Source organism: Bombus terrestris, chromosome 6, assembly GCF_910591885.1.
Source record: "Bombus terrestris chromosome 6, iyBomTerr1.2, whole genome shotgun sequence".
In the NCBI taxonomy this organism is placed as follows: Eukaryota; Metazoa; Arthropoda; class Insecta; order Hymenoptera; family Apidae; genus Bombus; species Bombus terrestris.
The window spans coordinates 12,324,249-12,338,379 of NC_063274.1; the positions used below are offsets into that span (position 1 = coordinate 12,324,249).

The 14,131-nt window shown below is 38.6% G+C and overlaps 1 protein-coding gene across 3 annotated transcripts in view; it reads left to right on the forward strand.

Moving 5' to 3' along the window:
• The window catches only part of LOC100645674 (semaphorin-2A), a 557,658-nt gene that overhangs the window by 122,322 nt on the left and 421,205 nt on the right, over nucleotides 1–14,131 (forward strand). For all 3 annotated transcript variants that reach the window (XM_012309545.2, XM_012309546.3, XM_048406917.1), the window contains exon 2: nucleotides 266–493. The gene's annotated coding sequence lies outside the window, so the exon portion shown is untranslated. The remainder of the gene's footprint in view (nucleotides 1–265; nucleotides 494–14,131) is intronic.

Here is a 14,131-nt window from a genome sequence, read left to right on the forward strand (position 1 = left end):
AAATATTTTTCTGACCAATGTCTTCAATATCAACTTATAGATATCAAATATTCTAAATAACTGAAAGACAGGAAATTGAGAATTTTAAGATTTAGATATTAACTTCACTCGACGATCAATTTCACTGTTCCATTGAATCAGAAGTTCGTTTACGATAGCACTTGTTTCTTAAATTTCCTTGGTTCCTTATAATATCTTCTAATACAATATCTTATAATATCTTACGATATATTCGATCTTCAGAAGACGTTTATCTTTTTTGTAGAAATGATAACTCCAGACGAAGCTCGCCGGTTGGAAGTTAGGAAGATGCAACTTTGTTCGTGTAACAGTGTTCTGTGACAGCAATTACCGTGACATGAAGTGAAGAAACGGGTCGTCTGAAGAGACTGTAAAATCCTGGGAAGCCACTGCAAAGAAGCGAGACTTCGTTCTGAAAACTTGTCCGCGAGATAAGACGTCGACGCGAGTAACGAAAAGTGCAACTATAACGGTGAGTAAGGTTTTAAGTTTCATCAGCAGGTCGAATAATGAATCTCGTGAACGAGCAGTCGCTACCCTTCGTTAATTAGTAGTTATTTAAAAATTATTGAAAATGTTTAAATCAATCTTTGATATATATATTGTAGAATCGTAACTACTATAGTTAGTTTATTAACGATAAGTAGATTGAACAGGTGTTAATTGAACGGAGAATAATGTTCGTTAAACATAAACTAATCGCAGCAGACGTATAATAATCAACACAACTAAGTAATTAATCAACGAATCTCATCAACGCAATCCGCACTCTTTGACATCTGAACTCGTACTGCTGTTAATTCGTTTATTGTCCCCTAGCAATTCCTTATCTTTTATCTTAGCCTCACTACGTATATGCTCAGCAACCGCTTGTTTATAATCCACACAACACACCCCCCTAGACCTCTCATCCATGATTCTACAATATATATAATCACTATATATAATCTTATAGATAATATTAATATATAATGATATATGTATATAATAAAATATGTAATAATAATCGAAAAGAAAATGATTTCCATCGAAAAACGAAGTTCGTACATTTCCATTCGTACTAGTGCGACGATCTTTCGCGTTTTCATTACGTTTATCGACGAATGATTTTTCAATTTCCCACATCTTTGACCCATTGTGACCACAGTCGGGCATATATCCTTGTTTCAAGCCGAGCCAATATCGACGTTTTTGGCAATTGATTTCCGGCTCGCTCGCTGGCGAGCTTTTAATATCGGCGACCATGAATAATTTCTAGGCAACATTCGTATTCCGACACTCATGGCAAACATTCATCACCCTTTGCATTTGTAGTACATAGACCGGTGTGTTTATTTACGGCAAAAGTTGACGATCAACAAAGTACGCACGAAACGAATTCAATCGACGTAACGTGTACGATTGAAATCAAAAAATATTGTAAACCGATACAACAAATCTGTTCTACAGACTGAATTACCTTTGATTTTTCCTAATTTCGTTAATTCGATATTTCTTGCAATTCCATCGGACTGGGAGCTGGAAAGAGCCTTAAGACGTAGAAAGTTTGTTCGTTAGACACTCCACGGAAGCCCGTTAATTATATTAAATCAAACTTGTTCGTATTTTCCAGACGCTCTCTTTTCCGTCTGGAAACGCTTTACAACTTCGTTAAACAAAGCTCCCACCTCTCTGTTGCGCGGCAAGTCTGAATCCACAGAGTGGTACATCGACGTTGAACTTTTGCTCTGCGGCGTGTCTATCTTTTCCTGGGTTCGCCTTGTCTGTTTATTCCAAGTAGCCTGCATTTAAAAAATTCCTTCGATCCTCCAGCGAATTCGTAATTTTCACTTGTTTCGTTTCAATTGCACGATTGATAGAACATAGGGGCCACAGAAGAGTCTCAACTAGTTCACCTAAGCGATAGTTTCTCTCGGAAACCAATCTCAGGACGAGCATAACACGTGTAGATATTCAAAGGGTCCTAGAGATCGGCACATAAAGACGCGAAATAAATACAAATACCTCGTGACGTTGGTAAGAACGAAGCAGGCCAAGAGTGATTTTTTTCACACATTATCGCACAGACGCGAGTGTGTTGCGCACACGAACACTCGACGGAATGCATATGAAACGTCAAATGCACTCGGTACGGTCCATCAAAATGCAAATATCTTTTATCCGCGCCGGTAAAATATGCGTCCGTGGAGAATCAGTATTCAGGCCGAGTACGGCCGATCCGCCCCTATGGTATCGAAACCGGTATGTGTGCACCAGCGTGGATACACACGCCGCAGGGTTACCGTTGGGGCAAAGTAACCCCTCCGAAAAAGACCACGGGAGCCACCCTCTTGGCCAAATCTTTATTTTACGACCGATCTGCCGGATCGATGGCCCCTTCTCGATGACAGGCCACGCAGGCTGAATCTCTCGAAAGTACCGTAACCAATTTTAATTGATACCACCTCTTCGATGCTCCCCGGAACTCTGGGGACAAGTGGATCTCGAACGAATTTCTCTGATGCGACAGTCCATCGACTATAAATCATGGAATAGAATAGGGTTCTCTTTTATCGTTTTAATTTACATTTCTTTATTTTCTTCGTGAAGCATACGTTGCCGATATATCGATTTTACTTCTGTTTAAAACGTTCGTTGTTATTAAAATACGGTTAACTACCTTTAGTTCCTTCGATCAGCGACTGTTTTATTTCGAATAATAATATTTATTTCGCATATGCTTTCATTGTTTTTTCTAGGTTATTTTGTTTGAACGCACGGAACGTAAAAGCGAGAGTTGCGTCAATAATCAGTAGCGTTACTTAAATAATTGAATTGATGCAATACATACACCGATAACAGGTTATGCGTATCGAATCGATACAACATATGCGTCAATAGCATGTTAATGAATGTTGGTTTAGTAGGAACAATATGAGGATAAAGTTATCGAAGCGAATTCGAGTTAGTCCACACGTTCGAATTTTATAGAGAAATTTCGGAAAGCATTTGGATCTGAGATTTACTGGAGAGTCGAACAACTGGAACGAAAACTGGCGGCAGGATGTGCTCGAAAGAGCGAACATCGACCGGTGTTTCTAACTTTCACCTCGTTCTCTTGATTCCATGAAATTTCATTTCCGTTTCTTCTTGCAAAATAGTTGATGCATTATTGATCGCGTTATGTTATCGCGCCATTGCTATTACTATTACCTGCATCGTTTAGTTTTTACATTTTCCCATTGATATACCTTCGATTGATTTTAATCTCTCCTCTACCTATGAAAACAATTTTCCTCTTTGAAAGATATCGAATTCTCCATCCATGCGGTGAAACAGTTTAACGAAACGATTTCAAAATCACGAACGATCCGTAGTTTCCCTGCAATTTCGTATTTATTTGTTTCTATTAGATTTACATTTGTAGGATAGAGACGGTGGAACGTTTCTATTTCCCATGGTAGTTGGACGATGATCGATACACGGACAAAATGTAGACCAAGCGAGTACACTTCTAACCTATCGAACCATATCAATCATTTATGTAAACTCGATAACAGGACTCTTGGTCCATCGAATAAAATCCTGTAGTCTTTTTCTTTTCGAAGTTCGATATCAAAGCCGAACGTTAGCTTAAACGATTAGATCGAGTATTTTGTTTGATCGAATTTATATTTTTATGAGCAGAACCTCGAAGAAAATCAGTTTATAATTTTTGTTTCCAATCAATGGCGTAAAACTAGAAAAATTCGCGAGTTATTTTGCAGCAAGGTTTTTTGGAATATTTTTTAATTAAACACTGTCAGATATTTTTTAACATTTCCGCAGTTGCGGTGTCTTTCAGAAACCCGTTCAATTTCGCGCAACTGTTACTCTGGCGTGTTTCGTCTCGGTGGTATAACTATTGGTTTGTAGGTCGAACAACACGGCGTTTTTATTCAGATTAAAAAGGGTTGTGCCTCTGAAAGGGGCGGTTTGCAAGCTATGTTTGTCGAAACATCTTTCCTCGTTCTGTATACAATTTTTCTGCGCTGTTTGCTGACACAGTTTTTAGCGACTCTATGGATTTACGGCGCCGCTTTCCATCACAATGAACGTGCACGTCGTTCCGTGTCGCGTATTGCTAACATTTAATTTCGTATTATTTTCATAAATTATACGAATTCTATCGGTCGTGCGTATTTGAAACAAACGTTAGCAAATATCTTAAACAGATTAAAAGATTACCGGAACTATTGTGTATTTCGTTACTGGCGTTTTATTACTTGCAGTTTCTATGCATTTTGCGTGCTAGTTCTTTGCGTGTACTTTAATAGAAAATGGTTATTATGGAAACGTGAACAAAGATTAATAGAAAATTAAAAAATCTGCAGGTTGACGTTTCAGCTTTTTCTAGACTGACCCGATAAAATTTTTATAAAAATTCATTTTCTATCCGTTTACGTGCTTCATAAGAAGCGATTGTTAGGCAAAGATTAATAGAACAAAAGCTAATAAGAAGTAAAATGAAGCGTTTGGATTAGCATTTTAGCTTTATCAGGTCTGATCTCACAGAGTTCCTTAAAAAACTCCATTTTTGTCCGTTTATTTCATCTATCGCGAAATATTTTTTATTTATCTGAAAATTCCTCTTGTCGCTCATAAAACCATGGTCACTTGGATCAAGTCAATTATCTTTTTCATTATCTAAAAAAAAGCTCAGTTATTAAATCCAACAAAATAGACCGCTTGGAGGATTTTCGAGAGTACTTGACGTCCCAATAGCGAAAGGCTGAGCCCCTTTTTCTGCGGAGATCTCGAACGGCTGGAAGTTCGAGGTCCCTTACGAAAGCTCCGACGAATCGGACGTTTAGAAAAACGGACGATTTTATCGCGAGGTAAATTGAATCGGGCCGCGCTGGATGGCGAGATCGAGAGGGTGGTGGAAAGTGAACAAGGAGAAAAGGATACGAGCAAGAGAAATACAGCGGCGCATTACGCATCCCTTGTTACCGGTTGTAGTATGTATTTCACGTGTATTTGCATACAAAAGGCCTTCCTTTATGAGTTGGCAGTATTACTGTTACTTAGTATTTCCCAATCGACTGAAGATGCTCCGTTTGCGCGCACACAGCACCAAAGAAATATCGTTCCTTTGCTTGTGAAGAAGAATTGAAACGTTATTGAGAGATGTATTGATCTTCTGCTGCATACATATCTTCGTATGGAATTAGACTTCTTTAACTTCAAGTTTTATATTAATATTAATATTCTTTTCGATCGTTGAACTTTATTCAAAATTTTATAGTTAAATTTTATAACTTTATATGATAAAAGGTTACCCTTTGATTTGATTTATGAGTGTGCGATTTTTAGATCGTTGCCATTTACATTAGGAATATTACACTGTTACAATGTTTCTTAATTAAATTTACTTCGTCATTAATCACGATGTTGAGTAAGTTCGCCATCAATCAATTTAGAAATTGTTGCCAGTTCTTACGATAGTTTGACCATATTTCAGGAACCTTATTACGCAATGTTCATTAATCAATTACATCGCATGTTACATAATTCTCTAGCATCCTATTTCACCGAAATCTAATGATTCTAATTGTGTAACCGATATTCTGTATTTAGTATGCGTCCTCGGGAAACTGCGCGCTTGATATAATATAATTACATAGATATCGATTAGTTTTACATGAAAAAATAAAGAATTAATCCTTACAAGTATTGCAATTATTTAATTGCACGTAATTTGCGTTCTTGTTAAAAGAAAAATAATTATTCCCCATGCTACACGTCGACATGATTCGCTATTTCCTTTTCCTGAAACGTAATCTGTATGATTTCTGTGCTTGTCAGGCACTAAAAGCACTTTGAGATTTTTCGTTTTGTTTACCACGCTACTAACCTTGTTTGCTGGTCGTTTTAAAAGTAGCAGTTCCTAGCCTCCGTGAAACGACGTCAGATAGGAATAAAAAAAAAAAAGAGCGGGGAAAAAAGTCGCCCGCCGTGAGAATCAAGTAATTCTTTATGTATGCTTCGCTATAGGTGAGGCTATCTCAAGTATCCTCGCTAGCTGTGCTAACAAACCCGGTTTTTCCAGAAAATATATGCGCGTAATATTTACCAAGAAGAAATATTATTCACGAAACGAAGTTTCGAAACATGGCAGTCTCGCAGCAAAAAATTTCAAACTGAAGTGACGCAAGAATATTCAAAATATTTGAATTCTCATATCTTTTTGTACTCACAATATAGAATGAACTAACGCAAGGATACTCAAAATATTTGAATTCTCATATCTTTTTGTACCTTCGATATAGAGTCAACTAACGCTTATAATTCATTTCTTAATATAAAATACATTTCGGTTAATTATAAAATAGCGTTGCACTGTATCTCATTCCTTAACAATGTACATTGCATATTACATTAGAAATCTGCACATTTTTAGTCACACAACTTTAAATTACATTTTGTAATTTTAACGCATTCAAGACCGATTGCATAGTATACATGCTGTATCTCGCCGCCATAAACGACGAAAAGTCAGTATTTTTAGTTAATCTCGAAAAATGCCTCAGTAGGCATAAATATTATTATATACACGTTGTATAATCTTCTTATTCTTAAAATAATTATCATTACCTTTTGCGTCTTTATCCTTTTGAAATTTTAACTAAAACAATCATATAAATGGGTATGTTACATGATCATTTGACGTCAGAATTATTACGGATGCCCGATTACATACCATGACCTCTATCTATTTTTAAATACAAATTATCTAAAACGTGTTTCTTTTTATTCCTACACTGACGAGTTTCGCTAGCTTCTTATTATAAATGCAAAAATGTTTTCAATCATTCGGGAGAGTTTTGTTCAAAGACACCGATTCTGAAAGTGTTAAGGTATACTACTTGTTATATTTTTCGCGGTAACGTATATTACGTCACAAAAATTTTAGTTTTCTTCGGTATTTATTATTTATAAATCTGAGTTTTCAATTTATCACTATTTTTCCGAATCGTTATTAATTAAACCACGCAGCAAGTCCTCCAAACTATCATAATTGTGACGATAGACCGATAAGAGTAAATCAAATTTCAAACGAATAATAATTTCGATAACGATTTCAATTTAGATACTGCGGTCGCGGAAAATTACGTTCCCTGACCGATCGATGCTCACCCTTCGTTTTACGATGAAATCGGCCCATGAAAGCAATCGTTTTCGAGGGCATCGGAAAGAGAGAATGCTCGCAGGAGAAAGTATTTTTCACGTGGTGGCCGCCACTGAAAGTTCCCGGTGAAATGCCCGATTTCGTTCGATTGAACTGCCTCGAACGAGTGCGCTATTTAACCGAACGCCAGTAAAAAGCCTAAATGAGATTCTTCGCCTCTCTTCACCGGCTTGTGGAAAAGCACACGCGCGATTTTCCGGCTTCAGCTATTCTGCATATCCTATTTCGCGGCTCGGGTGCTTTCTCTCCTTTGTTTCTCTTTTTCCCCTCCATTTCTTCTATTTTTTTATACAGCCTTTCTCTCCTCGTTTCTGCCCTTCGTTTCACTTCCGCTCTTCCTACATGGCTGCCTAGTTGTTGCGCGGCACACTTGTATTAATTTATTTCTTCATTATTACACGCCGGTTCGCACATTCGATCCTGCCGATTTTCTTTAAAAAAGGAAACAAGAGAAAAGAGGCCGGACGAGGATTTTCGCGCGAATTTACGCGTGGCTACACCATGGTTAAATGGTCTTAGGAACATATTTTCCGCATTTATGGAAAGCGATATTTATTAAGAACATATATCACGAAGGGACGAGAAGAGACTGCCTCTGGTCGCGTTAAAAATAAAGCCCGCCATCGTTTCGTGTGTACCACTTGCTGGGATACCGGATTAACGTATTAGTGGCCAATAACTGTAATTTATTTTTCACTAAATTTTCCAACGTATTTAATCTCTCTTTTTGCACGGGAATTAATTTCGGACGATGGTGTGTATATATATCGGTGTGTGCTCCCTTCTTTCTAGTTTTTATAAAAGTGCATTCAACAGCAATTTAAACACGTGCACATAATCTTCCGTATATTAATTCATCTCGAATATTTTGATGAAAGCATAGAATCCGTATACAGCAATTCATAAAACGATAAAAATATAACCACTATCTCTGTTCGTACGAATAAGAGCAAATATAACAAATACGTATATAATAATTTGTACAAAGAGGAAGTAAATGTACTCTTGTTGTGTAACAATGAATATACAATCGATGTCAGCCGAATAAAAAACTTAACGAATAAAACCGACGAATAAAAGCTGCAGCCACGAGGGACTTAGTTATCGTGGAAAGAAATAACGAAGAAAGTTAAAAGGAGAAACAAGAGTAAAGGCAAAGAACTGTGACTGAGATACAAAAAGCAGCGGCAAGAATTATAAAGGGTTGGGCGTAAAAAGGCAGAACGAAGATGGAGAGCAACAATGAGAGGAAAATGCATATTTTTATTCTGTGGAGAATTTACAATTCAAGTACAAAAGATACAATAGAGCATGACATTACTTTTTTCCGGTAAAGAAAGTTAGACCTGCTGAATGATCGTACAAAGAGCGGCTGCATACACTATAAAAGTTACAATGGAACGTAACCGTAGAATGTAACAATTCCCGCTTTTTATTCGAAATTGTGTCAACGTCACGCGTAAAGTGCTCGATAATTTACGAGCAATTGAAGTTACTATTGCTATTAACTTATTTCGCGCGCATTCCACTTTGTCAGCAATTCGAGCGATTAAAACTATGAATATCGTTAAATAAGCTGTTTAACTTTTCGACACAGAGACGCGCACCGTGTAAATTACTTATTCAGTGAAAATTCGAAAGTAAATAAAGGGAAAACATTAATGATGTGTAGCTATTATATCGCGTGTAACATATAGTAGAACTAGCAATCGTTCCGAGGAATTCATAAACTGTATCTGTGGTTATCAACCCCGGTTATAACAAGCTAGCGTAGACACGCGCGTTATCATCTACCAGCTATCAATAATGGAAGGACCGCCTTGCACATTCGCATCACCGACGTGACGAAACGGGCAATCTTGTCTACATAAACCTGTAGATTATCACCGAAACTTCCTGTTTTCGAATGGAATATTGTAGTATGCATTCAACACCTTTAACTGGCTATGTATATCTGTTCTCTTGGCGATAAACTGTTACATTGTCCTCTCGAATAATATTCATATCTTTACCATTCTCGATAATTCTATTAATTTTAGTAACTTGGTAATTCGGTAAATACGTTATCGATATCGTTATATACAGAACGTCGACAATTTTTCACGTCCAAGGAGGTTATCCAGCAGAATCCCCTTTTCGGGAATTTAATCATTCCCATGTACGTATTTCGTTGCGTTCGCTACCGTGAAGCGGAAAGCGCATCTTTCCGTGTTTAACGACGTTAAATTCGCGGTTGATGAGGGTCCCCTTCCAACTTAACGAATTTTCGTCGCATCAAACAGAAATTTCAGCAAAGCGGTCGTAATGGCCTGCGAATTGGCCATATAAAACGCAGTTTACCGTCACCGTGCACTCCCTCCCAGCCGAGTCGTACGTCTGGATTCTAACAATTCCACAAGTTTCGTGGTTCGACCGTGTCGCGACCAGACCGAGCTTGCTGCAGCAATGCTACGGCCGCAAAAGGTCCAACTCGCCTCTGCTGGCCAGCGGTATACATTCGTTATTACATTGGCCCGATGTCGGACGTAGCTCGAGCGTGTCTATCGATCGAAAGAGTGAGAATGCCACTCCGCCGGACGAGATTCTTATCGTTATCCTCGCCACCGTCCGCGGAGAAAGGAATATTATTCCGTCCGCGCATGTTCGAAGGGCCACCGATGTCAAACCACGATCCTTAAACAACTGGTGAGCTCTTAGTGTCCAATACGGTCACGGAGGGGCTGCTTCCCAGCTGCGGAAGCTTCTACGGCTCTTGCCATCCCTTTCTCGCGCGTATTCACTCCCGCTGAACTTCTTCCTTTCCTCATCCGCATCCGAGCTGATCAGAGACAACTGATAGCCGCGCCTCACGAAAGGGGTTTTAATTCCAAGCTGACTCAGCCGCACGCATTTGCCCGGAAAGCAATAAAGTTAAGTGTAAACAGCAGTCTCTGCGAGACGACCCTCCGCCCGGATGGGGTTACGCCTTTCTCTCGTGTCTTCTTCGTCGTCGCTCGTCCACCGTCCGTTCTCCGGTGTCGTGTGACACGCGTGTCTGAGGGTGTTCATGCGTTAATCGTGACTAACGCGAAGGGTTCCTTGGATTTAGAGATACCGGGGCGAGCACGCGCGACAACTCTTTAAAGAGGCGATTTCTTCGCGAGGAAACATGCCACCTCGATTCGTCCGCTCGATATCGATGCAGGAATGCGTCCCTTTCTGAGAGAAATTGCGCATTCAGAGAGAAAAGTGAGACGATATGTCTGGATGTTTGTATTTGTAAATCTGTTGAAATATTATATTGTTATCTTACCTTTACGGAAACATCGTAGGAATTGTGCTTGTAGCTCCCGCTATTAGGAAAATTTCTTTCCTTATATCTCGTTCCTTCAATTTCAATCGTTTGTTCTCCTGAAATAATAATTTTAGTGTAAATCCTCTATTTAATTATTCGTAGATAGTCAATCTGTATCAAGATTTTGACAAAATTCACTTTTCGGTAGAATCTTCTTCAGTTAGCTCGACAGAGGCTACCGCTGGTGTTAATAAAATACAAATTACGAATGCATTACTTATCGAAGAAAATTTTGTTTCCTTTCTTTTCAAACAACGCTCTTGCTACGAAGGCGCAAATTATTTATCCGTACAAAGCGAACGTTGTATCAAGATTTTGACGAAATTCACTTTAGGGCCCAATTTTCTTAGGGTAACCTGACAACGCAGAGGAGGGATAGCATTCGTGCGTGTTAATAAAATACAAGCCACGAATGCATGTAGGCTTCCTATACGAGCTGATCCCAGTTTGTTAGATTCTATTCGATATTTTCAAGGTTGTGACACGCATGTTAAAACGGTAGCACGGAACCTCCCCGAAACCGTGGATCGCTTTCAGTGGCAATAACGGACAAAGAAAAACGCGGAACATGCGAGACACATAAATATGGCCCCTGTTCGGCGGCATTAGGAGCTTATCGTTATTCTGCACACGTTGGCCGTTCGTCGCAGCCCACAGGCACTAACTACTTGCGTTACGAGTCGACCAAGAACCTCCCCCCGTAGATAAACAACAAGGGGGAACGACCACCACCATCGTCGCCCTTCTACAGAGCCTACCTCTCGATAGCTATAAGCATTTAATTTGCATAGAAACGCGACTAACTTTGGCTATTAAACGTTCTGCGCCTTGAGGCTCACGCCAGCTTTCAATTACTCGAACAGCAAATCCTTGAATTCACCCGTCTCCCTTATTGCTAATCCACGAAGCATTGTTACCGGCTGATCATTTCAGTACACGGTGGATCGTGTACTATCCAGCTCCGAGAATATCCTTTGACGGTTCTCGAGTATTTATTCCTCGTGTTCTTTATAATTATATTATCCAAGTAACATGCATAATAGAAAAAAGTTTAGTTAATAAGAATTCGTATCTAAGAAGGATCAAAGTAATGTTTCTTGGGGGTAGAGACTGCAGATGTTTATGAATTTATGGGAAATTAGATTAATACACAAATTTGCAGAATATATGTAATATAAATATAATAAATATAGAAAATATCTAAAATAGAGTACTTACAGATTTATGATATTTAAAGCGTAAAGCAGATTTCTATTTAGATTCCACTCTTTAGTTGTATCCATAAAAATGTGAATTTACAGAAATATCTGCAGTCCATTTATAAGTACCCTATAATTGAAAATATTTTTTCGAATGCGATTTAGAAATTTTTCGAAAGAAAATTTAATTTAGAAATCTCATTCAACGCAAAATAGTCTTGGGAAAATATTCTCTCACTTAAAAGAGAAAATGAACCAACCTGAACCGTGTTACTGTACTTAGTTCGATGGAATACGATCTACTCGAATCAGTTCGTAGTACTACGACTATTAGAAATTACCTTTAATTTCGATCAAGATACAGATATACACACCGCAAATAGTGGTTTTCAGACCTCAAATACCGAGTCCCTGAATCCTGGATCTTGCCACTACTCCCGCAAAGTTGTGAGACCTTATTCGACAAAACCCTCGATTCGAGGAACATGTCTAGTCCAACATGTAAAACTTCGACCGCTAAGACCTTCTATATGTGGAACCAGTCCCGAACTGCCAAAGGATCCCCGACCTCAACCGCACCAGCCACGCAGCCGGGGTTCCAAGGACTGGGTTGCCCAGGATTACTCGAAGATTATAAAAGCATCAGTGACGATACCTCGCAACTTTGAGACCTACCACGAACTACTTCGATAATCGTAGGTCTTCGATTAGTAAGATCTTGAAAACGTGGAACCCGTCTAACGCCTCCCTAACTGCTACGTGAGTGGAAAGATGGCTCGCACAGATGTGTCCCATGGATAGCATAAGGACAAGAGATATACTGTGTTCACTCCTCTTTCGCTGTGTGGATGTAGATGCTCTTAATCAGTAATGGAAATATGTGTGCTATGTTTCTAATATTGTGACAGACAAATGTAGTTCTATTACATAACATTATAAACCATTAGGTTTGCGTTTCTTCGACTAGTAAATTTTCTGTTTTGGATCATCGTGTCAAGTGATTAGAACCTATAGTTCTGATTACATGTGATTCTGATAGCAGGAGGTTCTCGACATTCCACAGTTCTGAGATCTGATAATCCGATGTTAGATTAAGCGGTTCCTAGGAAATTTTTTAATTTCTCTATATTTAACACCGTAGTCTTTGTACTCATCCCTCTGACGGCTAAATTTTCCGTGATACGTGAGATATTAAATATGTTCAACTATGATTGCAATGTTCTAGAAACTTGTATTCCCTTAGAAAGTTGTATCATCTTAGGAACTGTATGCACCTGCTCTGAATGGAATAAATACCTTTCATGATTATAAATTATAGAAGTTAGAGTGTTATGAAAAAAATCATATCGTTTCTCCGTCAAACATTTTCAAAAATTGTCATATATTTTTTTCTTTGTTATATGCGTCTTTGTATTCAGTTCATAGATTGTTGTCCCAAAATCATTAACCCAATCAGTTTTATACAATAGACCTGTCTCTCGATATTCTACTGTACTTTCCCAACGCGTTCCTACGAAATGTTATTTCATTATTTATGTTTGTGTAAAAGTATAAGCCAGTATTTGATGAAGTCTAGCCCAGAATACATATTATTTAAATTGCTGTGTCTGCTACTATTTCTGGTACGAATGTACGTTTTCTTTCACCTCCCGACAAGATGTTTATTCACCATAAGTGGCGGCTTCTTGCTGCTTCAACTTCGCCATCCTTCGGTATTGTGAATAGCTACCGTGATGGCTCTTTTCACGAACTACTTTCCATCATCCGTTATCACTCTGAGCATCTGTGGCCTCATTTGCAACCATGTATGGGCTGTTCCGCCCAGTTCTTTTCCTTTCTTCGTCTTTCTCTCTTTATTCGTTTCTTCGGCTTTCTCAACTTCTCGCCCGTTTAATCTCACTGGCTTTTCACCGAGCGAAAACTTTTTCTTCTTCGACTTTTCTTTCCTCGAACCGAGCCTTTTCACGGAATACTGCAACTCCGTTCGTATTCCTTCTCTTTTTCCTGCATGCATCCAATATGAAATCTTTTTTATCCATCAAATTATATTTTGCGCTATAAATTTTCACTATTAACGTCGATGGATTTCGGAACTGCGATCTATAATTGCTTTTCGTAAATCCCACGTTAATTGGTAAGCTACGATCAGGCGTGCAATTGGACATCGAACAACCTGCACCTAACTGTAGTCGTGTGTATCTAGCGTATGATTTACCTCGTCCCTCGTATTCCCTTGAATCACGCACTGGCACACTATAGTATTTCAACATTTACTATAGAAAACTTCCATGTCCATATTGAATACGTTATATAAAACACTTTGAAATTCTGTTGGCATTGTGTTGAGATACCATTGATTATATTAGT